This window comes from Euprymna scolopes, chromosome 12, assembly GCF_053919585.1.
Source record: "Euprymna scolopes isolate OS-2025 chromosome 12, ASM5391958v1, whole genome shotgun sequence".
Classification (NCBI taxonomy): domain Eukaryota; kingdom Metazoa; phylum Mollusca; class Cephalopoda; order Sepiida; family Sepiolidae; genus Euprymna; species Euprymna scolopes.
In genome coordinates, this window is record NC_136493.1 from 56688469 (window position 1) to 56710421 (window position 21953).

Genomic DNA, 21953 nt, shown 5'->3' on the forward strand with positions numbered 1-21953 from the left:
TCATGAGAGACCTATAGTCAGAAATGTCGTCATTATATTTTTGCTGCACAAACGTATACACAAGCGTATACACATTTTACACAAAGACCATCATTGAGTGAACTGCGATCGTAAGATCCCTTTTTGTATTGTCTTTAGATGTAGTATTTCAGGAATACTTAAAAGTAGCCTAATTTGAACCATTCACAATTATATTCAGCGCTCGAACAACCACGGGACAATTAATTTTTTTTATGTGCCATATTCTATTTCAAGATCTTTATATATTGCTATGCTTAATAAATACAATAGCGGATAAACATCAAACAGAAAAGTCATAATATTTGTACATTTCTAACGCCAACCGATATTTTGGTCGGTTCAAATGACATTATTCATTGGTGTAGAAGGACTGCAAACTTACTAAATTCGACACAGGAAGAATTTACTTGTCTCTCACGTGCTTTTTATTTTTATCCCCCCCGTCACCTGTTTTATTACTTTCTCCTCTTTCTTCATAAACGACCCACTAAAATTGCCCTTCTTCACGGAAACAAGCACAACCCTTTCTTTTTCCCTCTCTCTACCTCACACCATCTCTTTTCATCCACACTCTCTCCTTTGCCTTCTTTCTGGTCCCTATTCGACTGTTTGCTGTATAAAACTATTCGTTTATTTCCAATGAGTTCTTCTATACATCAATGATTAAGATCGTTTAATACGCCCGAAATAGTGGTTAGCTTTAAAGATTTGCCTGTGTTATTATTTTTCTGTTTTTATCCTTATCCACAATTCCACGTATTAAACATTTAATTTTGTTTGTAAATTAATTTCGTGTTGTAAACTTCTTTATTTTTTATATGCGTTTTATCTTTAAAACTATATAGTATTAAGTATGCAATAACCGACATTTTAATAAGAAAATACATTGTTTATATAATCTTTAATTACAATGGTTGTCCTATTGTAACACATTGCACGAGTAGATAATATATATTGTATGTATATTTTAGTTGAGGTTAAGTTAGCAACTCCGTCAAGAATAATAGGAAATGTGACAGGAGTGTTTCTCAGTAAATGCGAACACATCCTCGAGCGGATATGACATCACATGGGTTAACACGATTAACTTTTGTTGTTTTGTCTCTCTATATAGTGAAGTACAATAAAATGGTAGATGTTGCATGCTATATCTCTACTTACAGATATTCAATGCATCGATTGAATGACACTATCATGCCGAATTTAATATTAGTTGGATACAAATATCGGAAAATCTAATACAAGATAGACGGATGACAGTCACCAATATATATATATATAATGTTATCTATGTCCCCCTCTTAGATATCTATATATTTCTTTTGATCTCAAATACTCTACGCTAATTAAACCACTGCTGAAGAAAAATTAAATGGTGACAGATAAAAAACACATTATTTATTGAATCACCAAATGTTCAAAAGCAGGGACTATAGTAGAAGTTTCACACATAGGCACACAAACAAACACATATATATGCCATCTACTTTTTAATAAGGACAACTAATTGTGTACACGCACACACGTACACACACGTACACATACACACACACATATATATATATACATTAGTCTTTATTATACAGTGTATCGTATATATATATATATATATATATATATATATATATATATATATATATATATATATATATATATATATATATACTAGCAGAACCGCCCGGCTTTGTTCGGGCCCTATGTACTGTTCATAACTTTATGTGCATTTGTATATATTAAAAAGAACGATTTATATAATAGGCTTCCTTAACTACCATAGAGAAAATTGGTAGAGACCGCAGCCGTCAAATTTTTAAAACTTTACCCCCAATTCTGACCCCTTAACATTTGTTGTTTTGGGCTCAAATTGAATTAAAATGTTGGACCCATGTCTAAGTAACCTACATTTAAAATTTCTAGTGTTTAGACCAAAAACTGGCGGAGGAGTTTGGAAGAGTCTGCAAAGGTCAACCCTTTCAACTTTGACCTCTTGCCAGCCAAATTTTCGCCCAAAAACATATTAAAAAGCTTGATGCATATCTGAATACTCTTTATATCAAATTTCAAATGTTTAAACCAAAAAGTGGTTTAATAGTTTGCTAGAGACCGCAAAGATAAACATTTTTTGAACTTTGACCCCTTTGAAGCTAAATTTTCAGCAAAAAACGATTAAAAAGCTTGCCCTATGTCTGAATGCACTTTAAATTTCAAATGTTTAGGCCAAAAATTGGCTGAATAATTTGGTAGAGACCATAGAGGTCAATTTTTAAAAACTTTGACCCCATTTATAACCACTTAACATTTATTGTTTTGAACTCAAATTAAATTAGTTAGACCCATGTCCAAGTAACCTATATCTAAAATTCCAAGTGTTTAGACCCAAAATTGGCAGAGGAGTTTGGTAGAGTTCTCAAAGGTCAAATCGTTAAACTTTGACCCCTTAACAGCAACATTTCTGGCCTAAAACCGAATAAAAAGATTTTCCCAAATCTCAATACTCCTTATGACAAATCTCGAGTCTGTAGACTAAAAATTGACAGTTATTTAGTAAGGAAGTGTATACAGACAGACACACACACACACACACACACACACACATATATATATATATATATATATATATATATATATATATATTAATTTATTTACCAGTGGTGAAAAAACCGGACTAGAGTGCTCAATGTGTAGCCAGAGCAGTATATAGGAAATTTATTACTGTGAGTCCAGAATGAGTTTACATATTGTTTCAGCTAGGGGAAAATCCTCAAAAAGAAGAGGAAATATCCAACTAGCATCGTCAGAATTCATAGTCCATCTATGAATTCCCCTAGCTGAAACAATATGTAAACTCATTCTGGACTCACAGTAATAAATTTCATTGAACTGTATCGTCATTGAAATTGTATTAGCATATTTGATGGGGAGTTGCAGTAAAACTATTTACATGGTTTAGTCAGATATTGCGCAGAAATGTTAATATTGGTACTATGTAATTAATGTAGATTAGCTATTGATAATTAATTTACACTAACTGTATTTTTTTTTCAGATTGCTATATTTAAAATAGTGTAAAACAACCCATCACAATTGCTTGCAACTCTAAAAGAAAATAAGTGACACTGACTTTACTCGAAAAACGTCAAATTATAGAAAAAATAGATGCTGGAGTTGAAAATAGCGTTATATTGAGAGATTATAAGCTTTTTTTACACTTATCAAGGCCCGGAAGCCACTCAGGGATAAGGGTTATTGCAAGTACATTATGTTAGTGTGGAGATTTGACGAAGTGTCTACCTAAGGGGGCGGTTCATTAGGAATTTGTTAACGTTGGACTTGAAGACATCCAAGTTGTAGTCCGGTGGGAAGCAGGCAGACGGAACAGAGTTCCACAGACGTGTAGTTCTAAGAAAGAAGCTTTGTTCATGGAATCCGCATTTTGATTAAGGCACAGATATACAGTGGGGGAAATTTTTCACAGTGGATTCAGCTAGACGGGTGTTTTTCGTGAAAGATTGGCGTGGGTGGACCAGAGATTGGAGTTCAGACGAGCACCAGCCATGGAAATAATGATAAAACAAGGATAGGCTCGCAACGTCTCTTTTGTGGGAGAGAGGTTGCAGAGTAGAGAAAAGGGCATCCCCACCAAGCCACGGAGTCTATTTTGTACTCTGTCAAGGCAGGATAGGCTGTTTTTAGCAGCTCCTGCCCAGATATGGCAACAGTATTCCATCCTTGGACGTACTTGGCTTTTATATAGATAGAGAATTGCATCAGTAGTGAGATATTTTCTGGAGCGGTAGAAGGATCCCACCATCTTTCCAGCGACCTTGGCAACAGACTTGATGTATGTGTTCCATTTCAGATCAGGAGTAAAGGTCAAACCCAGAAGCTTGTCAAAACACGGGGCCTCACCCATACGAGAACCATCCATCACAATTGATGCCAGATGGGGATCAAAGCGTTGATGATGTAAGGATAGGAGTTTGGTTTTGGATGCATTAAAGGTAACCAGCTACATCTTCCCCCACTGAACCACGCGCTCGAGACCAGAGGAGAGAGAATCAGAGAGAACTTTGTCATTTACAGCCTTTGATGTGTTGCCGTAGATGGTCATGTCATCAGCATAGATGTCAACGAATGATTTAAGTATGTGTTTAGGGAGGTCATTGATGTAGATCAGGAAGAGAGTTGGGCCCAGGATGGACCCCTGAGGGACTCCAGCATTTATATTACAGGCTTCCGATTTTTGTCCATCTACCACTACTCTTATGAGCCTATCGGAGAGAAATGATTTAATGATTGAGAAAACATTTCCAGTTATACCGTAGCTGGAAATCTTGTGAAGTAGACCCTTATGCCATACCTTGTCGAAGGCCTTCGATATGTCAAGAGCAATTGCCCTAGAAAGGAAGCCTTTGTCAAGAGATTCACTAATCCTGTGGGATATAACCGTCAGCACATCTGTGGTAGATCTTGCAGAGCGGAAACCATATTGTGTGTCACTAAGAAGGTTATTCCTGCTGAGGTGGTTGACTATTTCTCTATTTAATATGGATTCCAGTAACTTACTCACAACACACAGGAGACTTATTGGTCTGTACTGAGAGGGAGATGACTTATCACCTGAATTCTTAAATACAGGGCAGTCGGAAAGCACTTCTCCTTAAGGCAGCGCTTAAATAGTTTCGTAAGTATGGGAGCAAGTTCTGGTTGAAGCTTTTTTAACACTATAATTGGGATGCCATCAAGGCCAGTTGCTTTACTGGAATCTAGGTTCTTGATTAGCTTAGCGACCTCATGCACGGATATTTCTATGTTACCTAGCTTGTTCTGTGTTATATGAGGAAATATGGGGAGTTGATGGCCTTCGTCGCATAGGGTAGAATTAGCTTCAAAGTTCTTTGCAAATAGTTTGGCCTTTTCTGACGCTGACGAGATGGCCTCTGGTCCATTGATAATGGTTGGGATAGAACGCACACTTCTGTTCAGGATCCTATTTATTTTTTGCCAAAACTGGTGGGAACCAAGCCGCTGATCAGCTACCTTGGATTTAAAAGACTGGGCATATAGCTCTCTTGCATTTTTTATTACTCTTTTACAGTGGTTGCTGGCAGTCCTGAAAGCAACTTTAGTCTCAGTGCATCTATTACGTTGGTAGCTATGGAAAAAGTGATTTCTGTGCGCCATAGCAGCAGCAAATTCTGGGGAGAACCATGGCTGGCTGTTAGGTTTTTGTTGGAATTTTTTAGATGGTATGAATTGGTCTATGCCTACAATTAACCATTCGGTCAGATCTGATACTATAGAGGACACTTCCTTTTTAAACATGGAGTGCAGAGGTAAATCAGATATGAATGTACGGAAGCTATCCCAGTCAGCCATAGAGTATCGGTATACAGTACGGTGGAGGGGTACGTCTAGGGACTTCTTACATCTCGTTTTTATCTTAACTTATACGACGGAGTGGTCGGAGGATCCTAGAGGAGAATGAACGGAACATGAACATAGCTCAGGGGAAGTTGAGAGAAAAAGGTCTAGGAGGCTTGCATATTGACCGGGTGTATCGGGCACACGGGTGGGTTCACGAACATCTGAGTGAGGTCATAAGCAATGGCAAAATCATGACAAAACCTCCCCTCATCGTCTGTCTTATTTGAATGGGTCAGCCATTCCACATTATGGACGTTTCACCACAGATGTGGATGTTAGCCGAGTGATGTGCAGACAGTATGTGGTCTATTTTCTCAGATATGCTCTTAAAGATAGTAACTCCGCTGTTGTGGGGCCGATAGAGGGCAAATATAAATGCAGTGGTGTTAGCAAGTGCAACCCTGAAGCACATATATGGAAGAAGTACACTGTTTTACATCAAAAAGAAAAAAGAGGAAATATTGAAGGCTGCTCTTTTCTCTTCAAATAAAAGACATGCCAAAAGAAGGACTCTTCGCAGACCAAAGCAAGTTGAATTCGATCGAATATTACATGAATAGTTTGTAGCAAAACGGGATGAAGGTGTAGCAATATCTGGGGGCATGTTAATTGCTAAAGCAAAATCTCTTAAGGACGAGTTGAATATCGCAGAAGATATGAAATTTAGTGAAGGCTAGCTTAGGAGCTTTAAGAGTAGACATGGTATAAGACAACAATATCAGGCGAACAACGGTCTGCTGATACACACGCAGCATCAAATTGTTGTGACAAATTCAAGACGATAATTGCCGATTATGGTTTAACATTATGATAAAAGTGGCATAAATTGGAAGTGCTTACCTACAAAAACATTAACCGGATCCGAGGAGCAGAAAATAAAAGGATTCAAATTAAATAAAGACTAACAGTGATGGTATGCGCTAATGCTTCTGAAACTCACAAACTTAAGCTTCTTGTCATCGGCAAATCAAAGTGTACCCGTGCATTGAAAGGATTGTCGCCTTTGTCAGTATCCTATTATTCTTCACGAAATGGATGGATGAATCAACAGTTGTTTAAAAAATGGGTTTTGCAAGAATTTGTGCCAGTTGTCCAGAGGCATTTTCTGATTCAAAGTGCTTGCTTCTGTTGGACGGTTGTAGAGCACATCCTCCTGAGTCAGAACTAGTGTCATCTTGCGGGAATATTTTTGTGTGCTACTTACCACCTAATGTGACTTCTCTCATCCAACCTATGGATCAAGGGATTATTTGGAACTTAAAATGTTTCTACAGAAATGATTTCATAATGAATATGATAAATAGTACCATGAGTATAAGCGATTTTCAGCGCCATTTTACTATAAAAGATGCCATATTTTCTCAAGCAAGTGCATGGAATCAAGTTCGAGCAAGCACATTAACAAAAGCATGGAGTAAATTATGCCCAGCGCTTAAGGCTTTTGAATTGAAATAATCAGAGAATACATCTGGTCTAGAGAAAATTCTTGAAACCAAACGGTTACCAACCAACCACGCCGTTCTTAAATCACTTAATGCAAATGATGTTGAAATGTGGGTGCAACAAAATGAGGAAACTACTAATCAATATCCTGAAGGCAGTAATGATGATGAAAATAGCGACAGCTCTCATTCTCTTGACCCTAATGTAAATAACCAAGAACATTCTGATGAAACAATATCATGGGATGATGCAGAAAAGTCTATGGAGACGGTTATAACATTTCTAGAAAAAACTCCTTACCTTAGTGACAACTATGTTTTGCAAGCAATGTCACTCCGAAGAGATATAATCATAAAGAAGCTACAGAACCAAGAAATTGTAGGTTTTCGTGATCGCTTACGGAATACATTGGCGGCGCCCGAGAGCTCAATCGATGAAAATAGAAACTGCAATGAGACTCATTCAATGAATAAATGAAAAAACTGTATTTTACATAAATGTATGATTTCTGTATATGATAACTTAGGTAATAAATACCTAACAAGTAAGAGTAGATTTAATTTATTTTCAATATTTTTGTTCCTGGTAATTATTTAAAAATTATTACTTGCAATATATCGTAAACTCAACTTAATATATACTTAAAGTATCATATAGAAATGAATTTCATTTACTATTTCTTAATTCTTAGAAAATTAAAGTTAACTGCAGCACATTTTTTTATCACAAAACTTGAACGAAGCAGGTGTTCAAATTATAGGAGTTATACTGTATATGTATATACCATCCACTCTATAATACAGGCTTATGTGTATTTAATAGTATATAAATAAATATAAATTTATACCGTCAAACAAAGTTATCGAGTAAATGATACATGTTAATTATCCCATCTTCACAAATAATTGCCATTCTTTTCATCAACACCTTTGTTATTAACTCTCTCGATTCTTTTCCCATGCCTACGTACAAGCCACAACAACTTTTGTACATAGATTGAGACAAAGGTGACATAAAGTCAAGTGACTTCTCCGATTTAATCAGGTTACTCTCTTACTCATCTCTCCCTCTCTCTCTCTCTCTCTCTCTCTCTCTCTCTCTCTCTATATATATATATATATATATATATATATATATATATATATATATATATATATATAGAGAGAGAGAGAGAGAGAGAGAGAGAGAGAGAGAGAGAGAGAGAGAAAGATAGATAGATAGGTATCACTGTAGCAGGAGATCGGACAGAATCGATAACATTTGTATTCTTAGTATTACAGATGTTTAATTTTATCTGCGTTTCTTTCTTTCTTCCTCACTGACGTCATTTATTACTTAATTCCTTCGCCTGACAATCATTTTACTTTTCAAGTTGATCCATCAGTAGATTAAAGATAATCTTTAGTATTTTTATCCTTACGCATATACGCGATCATTTTAGTATGTTTATCATTCTTTCTATCATAGTTTTATCCATTTATTATAGTTTTGTCTCTTTTTTTAAAATTATTCCTGTTTCGTTTTTATTTTTTATCTCTTTTATTTTAATTTCCCAAATATTAAACTTCCTTCCGATTTTTTTCTTTCGATTTTTCCTTTCCCTTTACCTCACTTTTCCCCTATCTCATAAACGAATAAAATAACGTTTGTATTAGTCATGTTAAAGAATCGTTAACAGAACGTATTCTATTTCGAAAATAATGGTTGATATGCGTTAAAATGAGTAAAATCATTTCTTTTGTTTTTTTCTTTTCTCTCCCTTTCTTTCTTTTATTTAGTCAACGCATTTCCATTCAACAATCTCTTTTATCAATCTATTTTCCAGTCGAGCGGACATTATCAACATAATTATATTCTTACATTCACTTTTATGTTGTTTATCTTCTATATATTAATACGATAGCGTGTGTTATTTTCTGTGCCACGCTTACATCCGGGTCATTTTAATTGTTATGTACTTCCATTTCTTGTAATAAAAGATTTTACCAAGAATTCTTGTAATAAAATTTTTTACCAAGAATTCTTCATAAGTTTTGGTTTCGGTTTCGATTATAGCTGATGGATCGCAAGTCATCTATTTTTTTTATAAATAATATTGTCAAGAATTCTTCATAGGTTTTGGTTTAGATTTCGATTTCGAGCTCAAGTCACACACACACACACACACACACACACACACACACACACACACACACACACACACACACACACACACACACATATATATATATATATATAGCGTCCTCAGACTTTTACAGAAACCCTGTAAAAGTCTGAGGACGCTACAGACGGCAAAAAAAAGGCCGTGTAGCCGAAACAATAATGTAACGTAACAGAAAGATACGGTAATAAAAAATAAAACGCATATTTGCTCTACAACAGTATTGAGCACTTTCTTCAGTTTTTATTAATTACCATCTCCACTATATATATATATATATATATATATATATATATATATATATTCTTCATAAGTTTTGGTTTCGATTCAAGCACCCAAATCATATGTATATTATTTTTATTTTTGAAATCACAACTTTATAATATATAAGAATCGATAGAACATTGACTCTATATATAGAACATATATGCACAATCTGCACACATTAAACTACCATATTTAAGCGTATTTTACGACCGGGATACGCCGAGGATCTCTGTTAACTTTGATAAATACTTTTGCCGTTTTAACAAAAGAGCTACAATACTATCAGGGCGTCTCCATTTACGCTGAACATCCACAGAATGCCAACATACATATGTTACATGTCTAATAAGGCACTATGGAATTTCCCCAGGTCCTGCTAGTATATATTAATGCTTTAATTCATTATTTTATGACATTATTTTTCTTTCTTTCTTTTACATTTTCTTTATCTAAATAATATTATTCGTTCATACTTTCTTTTTGTCCGTCTTTGCTTATTTACTCATTTTTTTCCTCTTTCATTTCTCTTTTTTCTCTGTTCGTAACGTAAGCGCCTAATATACAATTATTTATTCATTTGACATTTACTTTATCCTTTCATCCAATAATCTAAATAAAGTAGAATTCGTTTTATAATGATGATACATGTTTATTCTGATATATTCGTTCATTCAGATTTTAATTTTTCTTTCATTCTAATTCCTTAATAAATTTTGATTTCTATTTTATTTTCAATTAATTCATTTTATCTTTCTATCGTTTTTTTTTTGCTTTTATCGTCTTTTATGGTTTTCTTTTGTTCTTTTTTTATCTATGTTTTCATATTTAACCCATTTTTCTGTTTTCGTCTTTTCTTTCTGTTTTATTTTAGTCGTTTTTATTTTGCTGTGTTTCTTTTAAATTCTTTATTTTCTTTTTTTTATTTCCCCTATTTTTTTGTTGTCTTTTTCTCTATTTTTGTTTTTTCTGCGCGTTCTTTCTTTTTATTATTATGTTCCATTTCTATTTCCTTCTTTTTTGTCGTTTTTTTTTTGCATTTACTTTTTTTTATAGTATTTTCATTTCCTTATTTTCTTATTCATATAGTTTTAAACCATTAATATTCTGCAAATCATACAAAACAGATTAAAGTTTTTAGTTTCTCATTTTCTAGACTCCTTTTCGTATTTTTGCACATTGTTTTTTATGTACTCTGTAAAGCAAAAATTATGATTATAGATTTTTTTCATTTTCTTTCTGCGCTTCTTTCTTTTTATTTTTATGTTCCATTTCTTTTCTTTCTTTCAACGTGGTGTAAAGTTAACAACAACAAAAAAAAAACAGAATAAAACACAGACTACGTTTCCCTCTTTCACTAATTTCTTACATCTTTTTTTCTTTTCCTTTCATTATTCCCTACTTTATATTCCTTTCTTCTTTTCTCTATTTTCATGTATTTGTTCTCTTCTAAAAAAAATAGCATGCTGTAAAACAGACGAAAACAGACAAAATCTCGTTCATTCTTTATTTTAATTCAATTTCTTTGCTCTTTTTATTCCACTCAAGTAACCTAATCCGGACTTTGGGCACAACCAAAAAGAGAAAAGATGTAAAAACGAATGAATTAAATCGTAATTACCAACACGTAACCCCCAGACAAAACCATTCAGCGACTAATCTAATAAAACCACAATTCTTTTATCTGAAAGGTTACGCCCGGGAACATTACTTTGAGTTTGTGAAATTTAAGACCTAAGTTGTGTACTTTGTGCGTAAAGAAACCCGCAAGAAAATCAGGTAAATACAGACTAGAAAATAAACGTACCAATCTAGCGGATAAAAATGGTTAGAAGCAGTCACAAGTTTCTTTGAGATAAAGACAGAACAATCACACTCAAACCCTCTTTTCTACCTACTTTATACTCATTAATACTTATTTGGTCCTTAAATTAAAACCGAGAGTGAAAGTAGAAAGCATTTCCGATTATTTATCTTCATTTTGCTTTAAGATCGCTTATACGGATTTGGACTTCGAATCGCTTATGTGATCTCTCAATTCTTTTCGCGTGCTTTACCTGGTTTCACAATCTTTTTTTTTTTGCCCTGTTCGTTTATCCCCGATTCATTTTCATACCTGCAGGTGAAGTCTTCCGACACCCATCATTTCCTCCAATTCTATCTGTCTATACTTTCAACCTTTTAATCTATTCTGTGCTTTTATTTGTTACCCTTTAATTTTTTCAATTTCTACTGTCGTAATTTTGCACCAGACGAGAAAACTTTGCACCGAAGCACATCACAAGTGGAAAACTATGAATCCTTCCACTTTAAAATAAATTCTTAATTCCTATCGGCCCCCCTCTCTTGTTCTGCTATTCTATCATCTTGACCTTTCTATTTCTTTAACAAGTATACACACCTCATAAAAAAGATCCGCCAGTGTTCGCACTAATTCATATAAAATATCACCTGAACATTGTAATTTTTGTCATTTTTTGATTTGTAGCGCTTTCTGCAGAAATATCACGTAGCACCAGCACCAGTGTGCCTCTAGAATCAATTCTTGCTTCAAGTCTCTCCCCGATCCTCATTAATAATCTCTCAAATCACATTTTAAGATCATTCGTTAACATTTGTACACATGGCACAATCTACGGCAACACTTCAAAGAACATTACTGATCAATATCTTTCTGATTCTCTCTATTTTAACCTAGAGACGTGAAATGGGGGAAACGGTGGCTGATTATTTCTAAATCATCTAAAACAAAACCTCTCTCCTTTCACAACCAACGCTCGAATCCTCTTGCTTTGATAAGTTTCTCGAACTGTCTTTCAGTCTAGACTTGAATAAAATATGTTGCTAAGATCGGAAGAAAGTAGTTGAATTATTTTACCGCTCAAGAAAGTATCCTAATCTTGCCACAATCCTTTTATTACATAGGAGTCACCACTTATCAAAGCCCGGTAGGGTTATTGTGTGTACAGTAGTCAATGGGACAATATCGTAGCCATCGTTAGTAGTGGAAATTTGGCAAATTGGATTACTTAAGGGGACATTTCATTAAGAACTTGTTTACGTTGGACTTGAAGTCAGTTGGAAAGGAGGAAAACGGAAGAGAGTTCCACAGGCGTGCTGTTCAGAGAAAGAAGTTTTGTTCATGGAATCTACGTTAAGGTTTAGGCACACATAAAAAGTGGGAGAATGTATTGATAATGCTTTAAGCTAAACGAGTGTCTTTCATGAAAGCCTATTGAGAGGGGCCCATAAATTGGAGCTCAGATGAGCACTTGCCATAAAACAGGCTCGCAACGTCTTTTATGTAAGAAAGAGGTTGCAGGAAAGAGAAAGGGCATCCCCCACTAGGCTACGAAATTTATTTTGAACCCTGTCAAGGTAAGATAACATCTTTCTAGCAACTCCTGCTCAGATGGGGCAACAGTACTCCATCCTTGGGTGTACTTGGCTTTTATATAGATAAAGAATTGCATCAGCAGTGAGATATTTACTGGAGCGATAGAAGGATCCAACTATTTACTACTCTACTCGTATAAGAGTGAAATACGTTTTAAGATAGAGTGCTACTATCATATTTGCGGAGGTGCCGCTCAGAGGTAGCTAGTCTTTCTCTACTCTATTATTTTCATGATAGATTCTCTACTGATATCCAAATACTACGATTCTCCCTGTAAAATATTCACACATACACACACACACAGATACACACACACACACACACCACACGCGCGCACGCGCACGCGAGCGTATAAAGAAACCTCATCAATTACAATTACTGTAAATATTTCTACCCCTGTGTATCTAAAACTAAACGGAACCCGTAAGAACAAAATTTATTTATAACAAGTACCCGTCTGTGAAACACAATACCACAGAATGCTTCCGAGATGACTACAACATGATCGTTTTCAAATCCAATGTTATATTCTTGTTAAGTTGTCCTCTTAGATAATCAAATTCTGTCCAGTTTCCGCCATATTTATCAAACCATTCACGGCTGTGAATCACTGTCCACCTGACGAACTCATGAACCATTATCGTTTGGGCCTTCATAAGTGATGACTTGTTAGTGCATAAAAATGCGTCAGATAGTGTGTTGCTACCAGATGAACTTCGAAATCTAAATCTTTTCTATTCATTACAACCTCTTTGTCACGTTTGCGTCAGACAGAATTTCCATGATAACGACTTCTTCAGAAGGGCTTCGCTAAACCGCAAACACATATCAGAAAATAGACGATGATAATGATTAGTATGGCTATCTGGCGTTGCTCAAGAAGCATGAGTAATATTATAAAAGAATTTAAAGTTTGTAACACTTTTATTTAAAACTGTTTTCTTCTCTAACTTTCTCTATCGTCCTCTATTTTTCTTCTCTTCTCCCCCTCTCTCACTCTGTATTTTTCCTCTCTCTCCCCATCTCCCTATCATTGCCCATCTCTATATCAAACCCACTCTCTCTCTCTCTCTCTCTCTCTCTCTCTCTCTCTCTCTCACAAATGCTAAGTTCTTATTTACTTGTTTCCCTATGCTAGTTAAGTTAGACACAAGGTAGTTTTTATATAGAAAATAGACAGTACTCTCAGAGAGATACACTGAATGAGAAAAATTGCCTTAGTTAAGAAGGAATTTCTTTTTCTCTGACTGAAAACAAAACAGATATTACACTTTGATGCTCGTCCAAAGGTCAAGATAATGTATTTTAAATAGAAATTCACACCAAAGAACTGGTCCTGGATATGACCTTAAACTATATCTAGTGGTGAGGCCCCAGCTTGCGGGCTTTATGGAGTATGGAACCACCATTTAAATACCATTGCTCCCAGATCCACTCTGACCTGGAGTGGTAGTACCTGTTAGGGTCGCAACTATGGGTTAAATAGAAACAGACTTGAAACAACAAATATATTCTATTAAAATCTTTTCTTCAAAGTCTTTGGATTCGGCATTAAATAACCCGAACAGGGTTGATATGCCGTAAAACAAAAACAACCAACCAACCAACCAACACTAAAGAACGATAGAAGATGTTTCCCTCCTATGACTCATTTTGTATCAGTTTGTCCCCAAAAGAATATATATAAAAGAAATCCCAATATTATACACGAGACAATGTTGGAAAAGAATTTGTAAGTATGTCTTGTGTGGTTTCTGAATCTTTAATGGCATACGCAGACTGCTATATTTTATATAATAGATTATAGACACCAAGTTACATTATCCTCCTGAATGCCAGCCTTTTTATTGTGACACAGACACGAAGCTTTTGAAATCACGTTCGCTTCTTAAAAGAATTAAATGATTTATTAAACCGAGCATTTGCACACAGACCACTTAAGTCGTCTACCTACAGATCACTTGCAGCAGCAAATCAAACTCTAAGCGACTGACAGACGTCGGGCCACGAAACAGTCAAAGACTAATTCGATCCAATTCTATACCTATATAAGTAACTTATATGTTAAACTACTTCCCCATCTCTTCTAGTATATTTTTTCTTTTCTTTGCTTTCATTTTTAAAGATTTTTTTTTATTTCTCTCCGGATCGACAAAAAATCTTTAATCTGTTTCTTTTTTTTGTATTGTTAAAAATGTGTCTTTTTCATTTTTTGACTCCATTAGAAAAATAGAAAAAATGTTCAATTCCTCTTATATGCGCATGCGTATCGATCTCTTTGTCTTACTCTGATAGAAAGTCTGTGACAGTCTGTAACCAAAACTAGAGGAGACAAGGCAGTCGTGAGCAGTGTCGTATCCGGGCCTTCGCCATCTTTTATGAAGTATTCCCAGTTATGTCATGGAAGCGTTGATAACTTAAATCAGTTTAAAATATTTGTTTGGTGGTTACTGTCATAAACGAGCATCAGTTTCGTCATCTTGATCTTAACCCTTGATCGAGGTATCTCAGAAGTATATCAGTTTTAACGGAGATCATTACCGATATGTGATAATATTTGGTGGCGATTGGTCAAGCGATGTGAACGTTAAGCTATACACAAACAAACAAACAAACAAATAAAAAACAAACAAACACGACTTAAAATTTAACTTCCGCTTTGACGGATATGTAACAGTATGATATATTACAATCTACACTGAATATTTCGATAGAATTTACCAATCAGTATTAAGTATTTCAACCAATAAACATCGATTAACTTACAGAGGTCACTTATCGGTTGCAGGTATTCCACATGCTTTTTAGGTTTGCTATTATATTTTTGTTTTTCCTTCTTTCATTTTCATTCTTTCCTTATATAAACATACTTGCTGCTACTTTAATAGAAGTGGAGTAGCGTTCTATTTAGTTCTATCTCCTAGGAATTATCTCCTTCTTAAGGAGGAAAGATTTTTTTTTATCGCTGGGTGAATGCCGACGGGACCGATCAACGTAATTTTTTTACGCATAGTAACTAAACACCCCTGTTAACTAACCTTGTGCCTAACTTTGTGGTAGTTGGAGACAGGTAAATAAAGATAGATATTATTACCAATACGTTATTAATTCACGGTTCATGCTTTCTTTCATTGCATTTCTTTATTTACTAGTATACATACACCTAGAAATGATAAAAATAAAATGTTCCGCCAATGTTTGCACTCACTAAATATATTACTAAAAGAGTCATAAAATCATGATTCGTGGACTCTTACTAATGGAATGAAAATTTCTTTCATTTCAGTCGGAATGAAGTCTCAGTTACTTTTTGTTTTCTCGCATAACTTAAATTTTTTTTTTTCAGACACGTTTTTTACATTTTAATTCGGAAGTCTCTCTCTATATATATATATATGTGTGTGTGTGCGTACTCATATATATATATATATATATATATATATATATATATATATATGAATATATAAATATATATATATAGTCATTCACATATAGTACTGTTTTGTTCTTTCACAACTCACCAGTGCGGCTAGACAAGCAACTACCTTAAGCCAGGGTCGAAACCCGGCCATCCAAACAACAGTCGGAGCTTCTAACATTTGCACTATTCACTGCTGCAGTGATCCATCGGAGTAGAAGAGAAGATAAATATACGTGATGTTTCGGTGATTTTACGTGTGTTCTGCTCTAGCTTCGAGCGGAAAATGTAAGTAAAAGATGGTCACACACGTTTAGAAGGCACGTATTTTGAATGAATATATATATATATATATATATATATATATATATATATACATATATATATATATATATATATATATATATATATATATATTGAGCACTTTCAGTTGAATTAAAGTCGGTCAATTTAGCTTTTATGCATAGATCATCGTATAACGATTAGATCACTGTCTGACTGACGTAAATGAACATTTAAAATTAAGATGTTTAAATCCAACATTATTTCACGCGGTTAATGGTAGTCGAATGGATTAGGTCTTCGCTAATCGAGCCAGAGATGTCTCGTGTTGCGGGGTTCAAATCGTTCGACTGGTATTAATCGTGACACCCTGCACTGAAGATTCCCGAAAGAATGAAACACTAGTGTCTGTAGGTATTTAATTATTATAGTAAAATAATTATATATATATATATATATATATATATATATATATATATATATATGAGTCAATAAAGAGAGAAAATTTAAAAATATATGCATTAGACAAAAATTCTGCGCAAGTCTCTTTCTCTCTCTCTCTTTATATATATATATATATATATATATATATATATATATATACATATATATATATATATTCATTTATTCCATAAGGATATACATCAATTGGACACTCTTTAAATCATGCTACTTCGAAGCCTAATGCTTCTCATAAGAAGAGTAGAGAATATGCAAGTTAACATAATAGAAATGCGAAGGCTAGCGTAGTTAAATTAGGAGCGAAATAAATTATTATTATAAATTATTGTTGTTCCGTTCATTTGAAAAAATTAGTTCTTCGATTTCTTCTTTATAAATTTATAAAGAAGAAGTGTAGTTTGTAATCTATTCTATTATATCTATAAAAGTGAACGTGTCTGTCTGTCTGTCTGTCTGTGTGTGTGTCTGTCTGTGTACATTTCCCTACGCAATAACTCTGTCAATTTTTAGTCTATAGACTCGAAATTTGAAATACCGGGTACTGAGATTTGGGAAAATCGAGGTGACGGGTGTCAGCCAGAAATTTGGCTGTTAAGGGGTCAAATTTCAACGATTTGACCTTTAAGAACTCTACCAAACTCCTCCGACAATTTTGGGTCTAGACACTTGAAATTTTAGATATAGGTTCCTTGAACCTGGATCTAACTTAATAAAGTGATTTGAGCCCGAAACTATACATTTTAAGGGGTCATAATAGGGGTCAAAGTTAAAAAAAATTGACCGCTATTTTTTTTTTTGCTCAACATACACCTCCAAACACCCGGGCAACGCCGGGCTGAAATGCTAGTATATAATAAAAGTAGGTATATAGCATATCTGTCATAGTGCGTTTAATGTATGTGGAAGAATATATGGTAAGTTATTTCAAAGAAGTTTTTTTTATTTAATCATAAGTGTAGATGTGTTGTAGCTATGGAGGGAGTTTACATTGGATATGGATACGGGGTTTATGCTATGCTGGTATTTTTTTAATAGGAGTATGCTGGTATTTTTTTTAACAGGGGTATAACAGTACTTAAAAGAGATATAAGTTATTAGGAGTAATAGTATGATAATTAATGTGAGGGGATGAATTAGACGGGGTGTAGTGTACTAAGATTTTAATGGAGTAAAATAAAGGATAAACAGAAGGGATAAAATACCAAGCATATACGGTGGATAGTTGTAAAATATAAGAATTATAGAATATTAATAGATAATGATAGTTCTAAGGGGTGCGTAGTTATTAAATATAGGAGAATGAAAAATATAAGAGAATAAAAAAATAAAAAATAGGGGAATAAAGTGAATAAAAATGCAAAAATATAAGGATATAAAGAGATAAATGACAGAAAAAAATAAGCAAAAATAAAAGGAAATAGAGATAAAGACAAAATAAATATACAAAAATGAAGGATAGAACATATCTAGAAGAATATCAAATAAAAGGAAAGTTAGATAACAGAGAGTTTATTCAGTTGGAGAAAGTTCTTTAAGTTCAGGTGCGTAAACGTAATGCCAATCCTTTAATCAGTTCCTTATTGAATACAAAGCAAGTAACGAAATATTTTTTTATAAAAAGCCAAAGCATATATATATATATATATATATATATATATATATATATATATAATATATATATATATATGCTATATATATTATATATATAATATATATATTATATATATATATATATATATATATATATATATATATATATAATTTCTTTTATGTCCAGTTTAAATAATGATTCAAAGAAGCGTGTTATTGTTGGTTGTAGAAAAATTACATTTTTTTTTTATATATGACCTTGGACGAAAATATAGAATTTTTTTTTTTTTACCTCTCTCTTTAGGAAAACAAAAGATTTGGAATGCCCATTAATCAGGTGTAGATTAATGTTTCCGCATTTATCATTTCCAAAATGAAAAAGATGTTTTCCTTGAAAGATGGTGCAGGTATTCCCTGTGTTTTTTTTTCTTGACGTATGCAAAAAAGATCCAAGTGAAGAAATAGTTATTACCGGAATAAATCTTAGTTGCAGACAAATCGAGGTGAAAAATGAGAAGACGTGTCTTTATAGAGAGGACTAAAAATGCCAAAAGCTGAGGAAAATAGGCATAAAAGGCCGAGTAAGGATGGGGTTAAGAAAGTACGTTAGAGGTCAATGGACAGGGGAGGCAATGGACGTTAAAGTTTAGGTCTGTTTTTTGTTAGTGGAGGGGGATAAATATTGAAAAATTATTTTTTTCCTTTTTATATCGGGGGTGCCATTTATGATGGGGAGTGGATGTCTTTGGTAGTAGCTTCGAGAGTTTGATTAATTTAATTAAAAATATTTCAGGTTTGAGTAGGCCAAATGTATTAATAATTAATGTTTAAGTGTATACACGTTTAAGTTTATAAAAAGATGACGATTATACGATTCTATTTGTAAAGGAAGGTTACATTCTATAGGAAGTGGTGTTAAGATACCAAGATGACGTTTTCCGACATTATCTCTTTGTTGACACCTATATAAGCTCCAAAACAATTTATTGAACTTTGTATTAGCCAATAAGTCTTCTCTTAAAGAATTGATTTATTCTCTTCCTTTAACTTACCCATATATATATATATATATATATATATATATATATATATATATATATATATATATATATATATATATATATATATATACAATTATATAAATGCAACTTTGTACGTGTGTGTGTGAGTTCGTTCGTTATAGACTCAAAATCGGCTGGACCGATTTTTATGAAATTTACACAAAGGTACTGGCTGTGCCTGGCAGTGATTTTAGCTAGGTTTTGCATCGAAATGTTTCAAACAAGTATCGGCAACAGATATTCGCTATGTATTATTGCACGTATGCAAATGAAAATAACAGGCCATTTTTTTTAGTTTGTTGCCTAGTGACGCGTCAAACCGACGCTACACCGTTATTTATGTTATTATACTACTACTACTACTACTACTACTACTACTACTACTACTATCACCACCACCTTACAGAGCGCATACCCAGACGCACACACGCACACATCACTATTACAGCGTATTTTCTCTTTCTTTCTTTTTTGTTTTTTTGGACGACATAACTTCTTATTGTTGTTCCGTTCATTTGAAAAAAATAGTTCTTCCATTTCTTCTTTATTAACTTGACTTTAATTACCACTTTATATACCATTTAGGCAGGATTGGAGTTTAGGTGTCATTAACAATCCAAACCAAAAACGAAAGGGACACATATCGAGTCACCGCTTTGTATCTATGGAAACACTGACCGCATATCGTGCAGTTTCCAAATAATCTGAAATTGTTAATATTCTAAATGTCTTTTAACAGTAACCTATTTTATTATTAACCTTCTTTATTAAAAACGTGCGGCTAAAAAGGTGTATCGCAGTATATTTTTTATTAGTATTTTGAATTTAAATTCAATTATTCTGATAAAAAACTTCTGGAAATGAAAAAAAAGTATATTGAGAGATTCTTTTAAATAAAAAAAACGAAACAATTTTCTTACTTTGTAAACATATAGACATATACCTTATAATAATTTAAATAATTTTATACAATACGAACAGAATTGTTTTGGTAGTTTTGCACAATTGGTGGGGGTTTGCAAGTATTCTGTACTTTCACCTAACAATTTAATGTTTTCCTTTTATAAAAAGCAATTTTTTTATTCTTTTATTTTTTACTTTTTTATATACACAGAAACACATATTGTTCCCAAAACCTACACCTAATTCGTAAGTTAGGGGTACGCTGAGACATACCTCGCTTTATTCCCTGCATGTGCACCAAAACGGTAATTATTACAAGAAATCCGATGCCTTATAACGGTACATAAACATTAAAAGAAAAAGATCAATGTTACAAAAAAACTCATTCTTAAAACATTTTTTCATTCCATTTGTTTGTTGAAGAAATTTATACAATAACCGTAACTAAAATTTGTCTGACGTCACTTCCGTAAACAAGGGAGTGCGCATCTTCAGCATTACCAAAAATATTACTAAACTTGAATTTAAATTCCAAATTCTTTTAAAAAATATATTCCGATATTACGCCGTGCGCGACTTACGGGAGTGCACAAATATCACTAAAATTGAATTAAAATTAATATTATTGCCTTTCAGCGATGCATTTGTTATTAAAGAAAAAGATTATTATTAACATAGCTCATTATTAAAAGAAATTTAGATTATTGTTAAAAATTAAAAAAAAAAAAACTTTCTGATTACATTGTTTTATTTGGAAATATAAGTTCAGCTTCTTTGTAAACTGAACGATATGATCAACTGTTTCCATCGTTAATCAAAACAAAACACTCATCATAACAACAATGGTTTTATTGTATTATTGCTTATACATTACTTATGCTTTTACGAAAACTTATTTAAAATTCTCTCTTTTCTCATTAAATCTTTTTATAAATTTCGATTGAGATTTTTTTTCCGAAATTTTATAGTTTTACATATTTATTTTATCTTACACTTCATAAGCATAAAAATGGCATGAAATCAACCCCCGACTAAGGTCGGGTAATACTGCTAGTATATATATGTATATATATATACATATATATATATATATATATATATATATATATATATATATATATATATAAGCACACACATCGCTCGCCTGCCGATGCCCGATCATGAAATACGCTTAAATATGATATTTTAATTTATGCAAATTTCGTATTTATTATAGAGCCAATTCTCTATCGATTATTATATTGTACCTGATATATGGTAGTGGCCGTCCGTCGTGAACCAGTCGTAAAATACCCTTAAATATGATATTTTTTATGCAGATTTAATATTATAGAACCAATTCCTTATCGATTATTATATTGTACTTAATATATAATTGTGATTTTAAAAAGTAAGCTAGAATCGAAACCAAAACATTTAGTGCTTCAGACTTAGTCGTTAATATTTCATCAGATGGATAAAAAAGGTTAACAATTAAGCGACTTAAAATTATGAATATGTATTTGTTCATACACTAAAGTAACA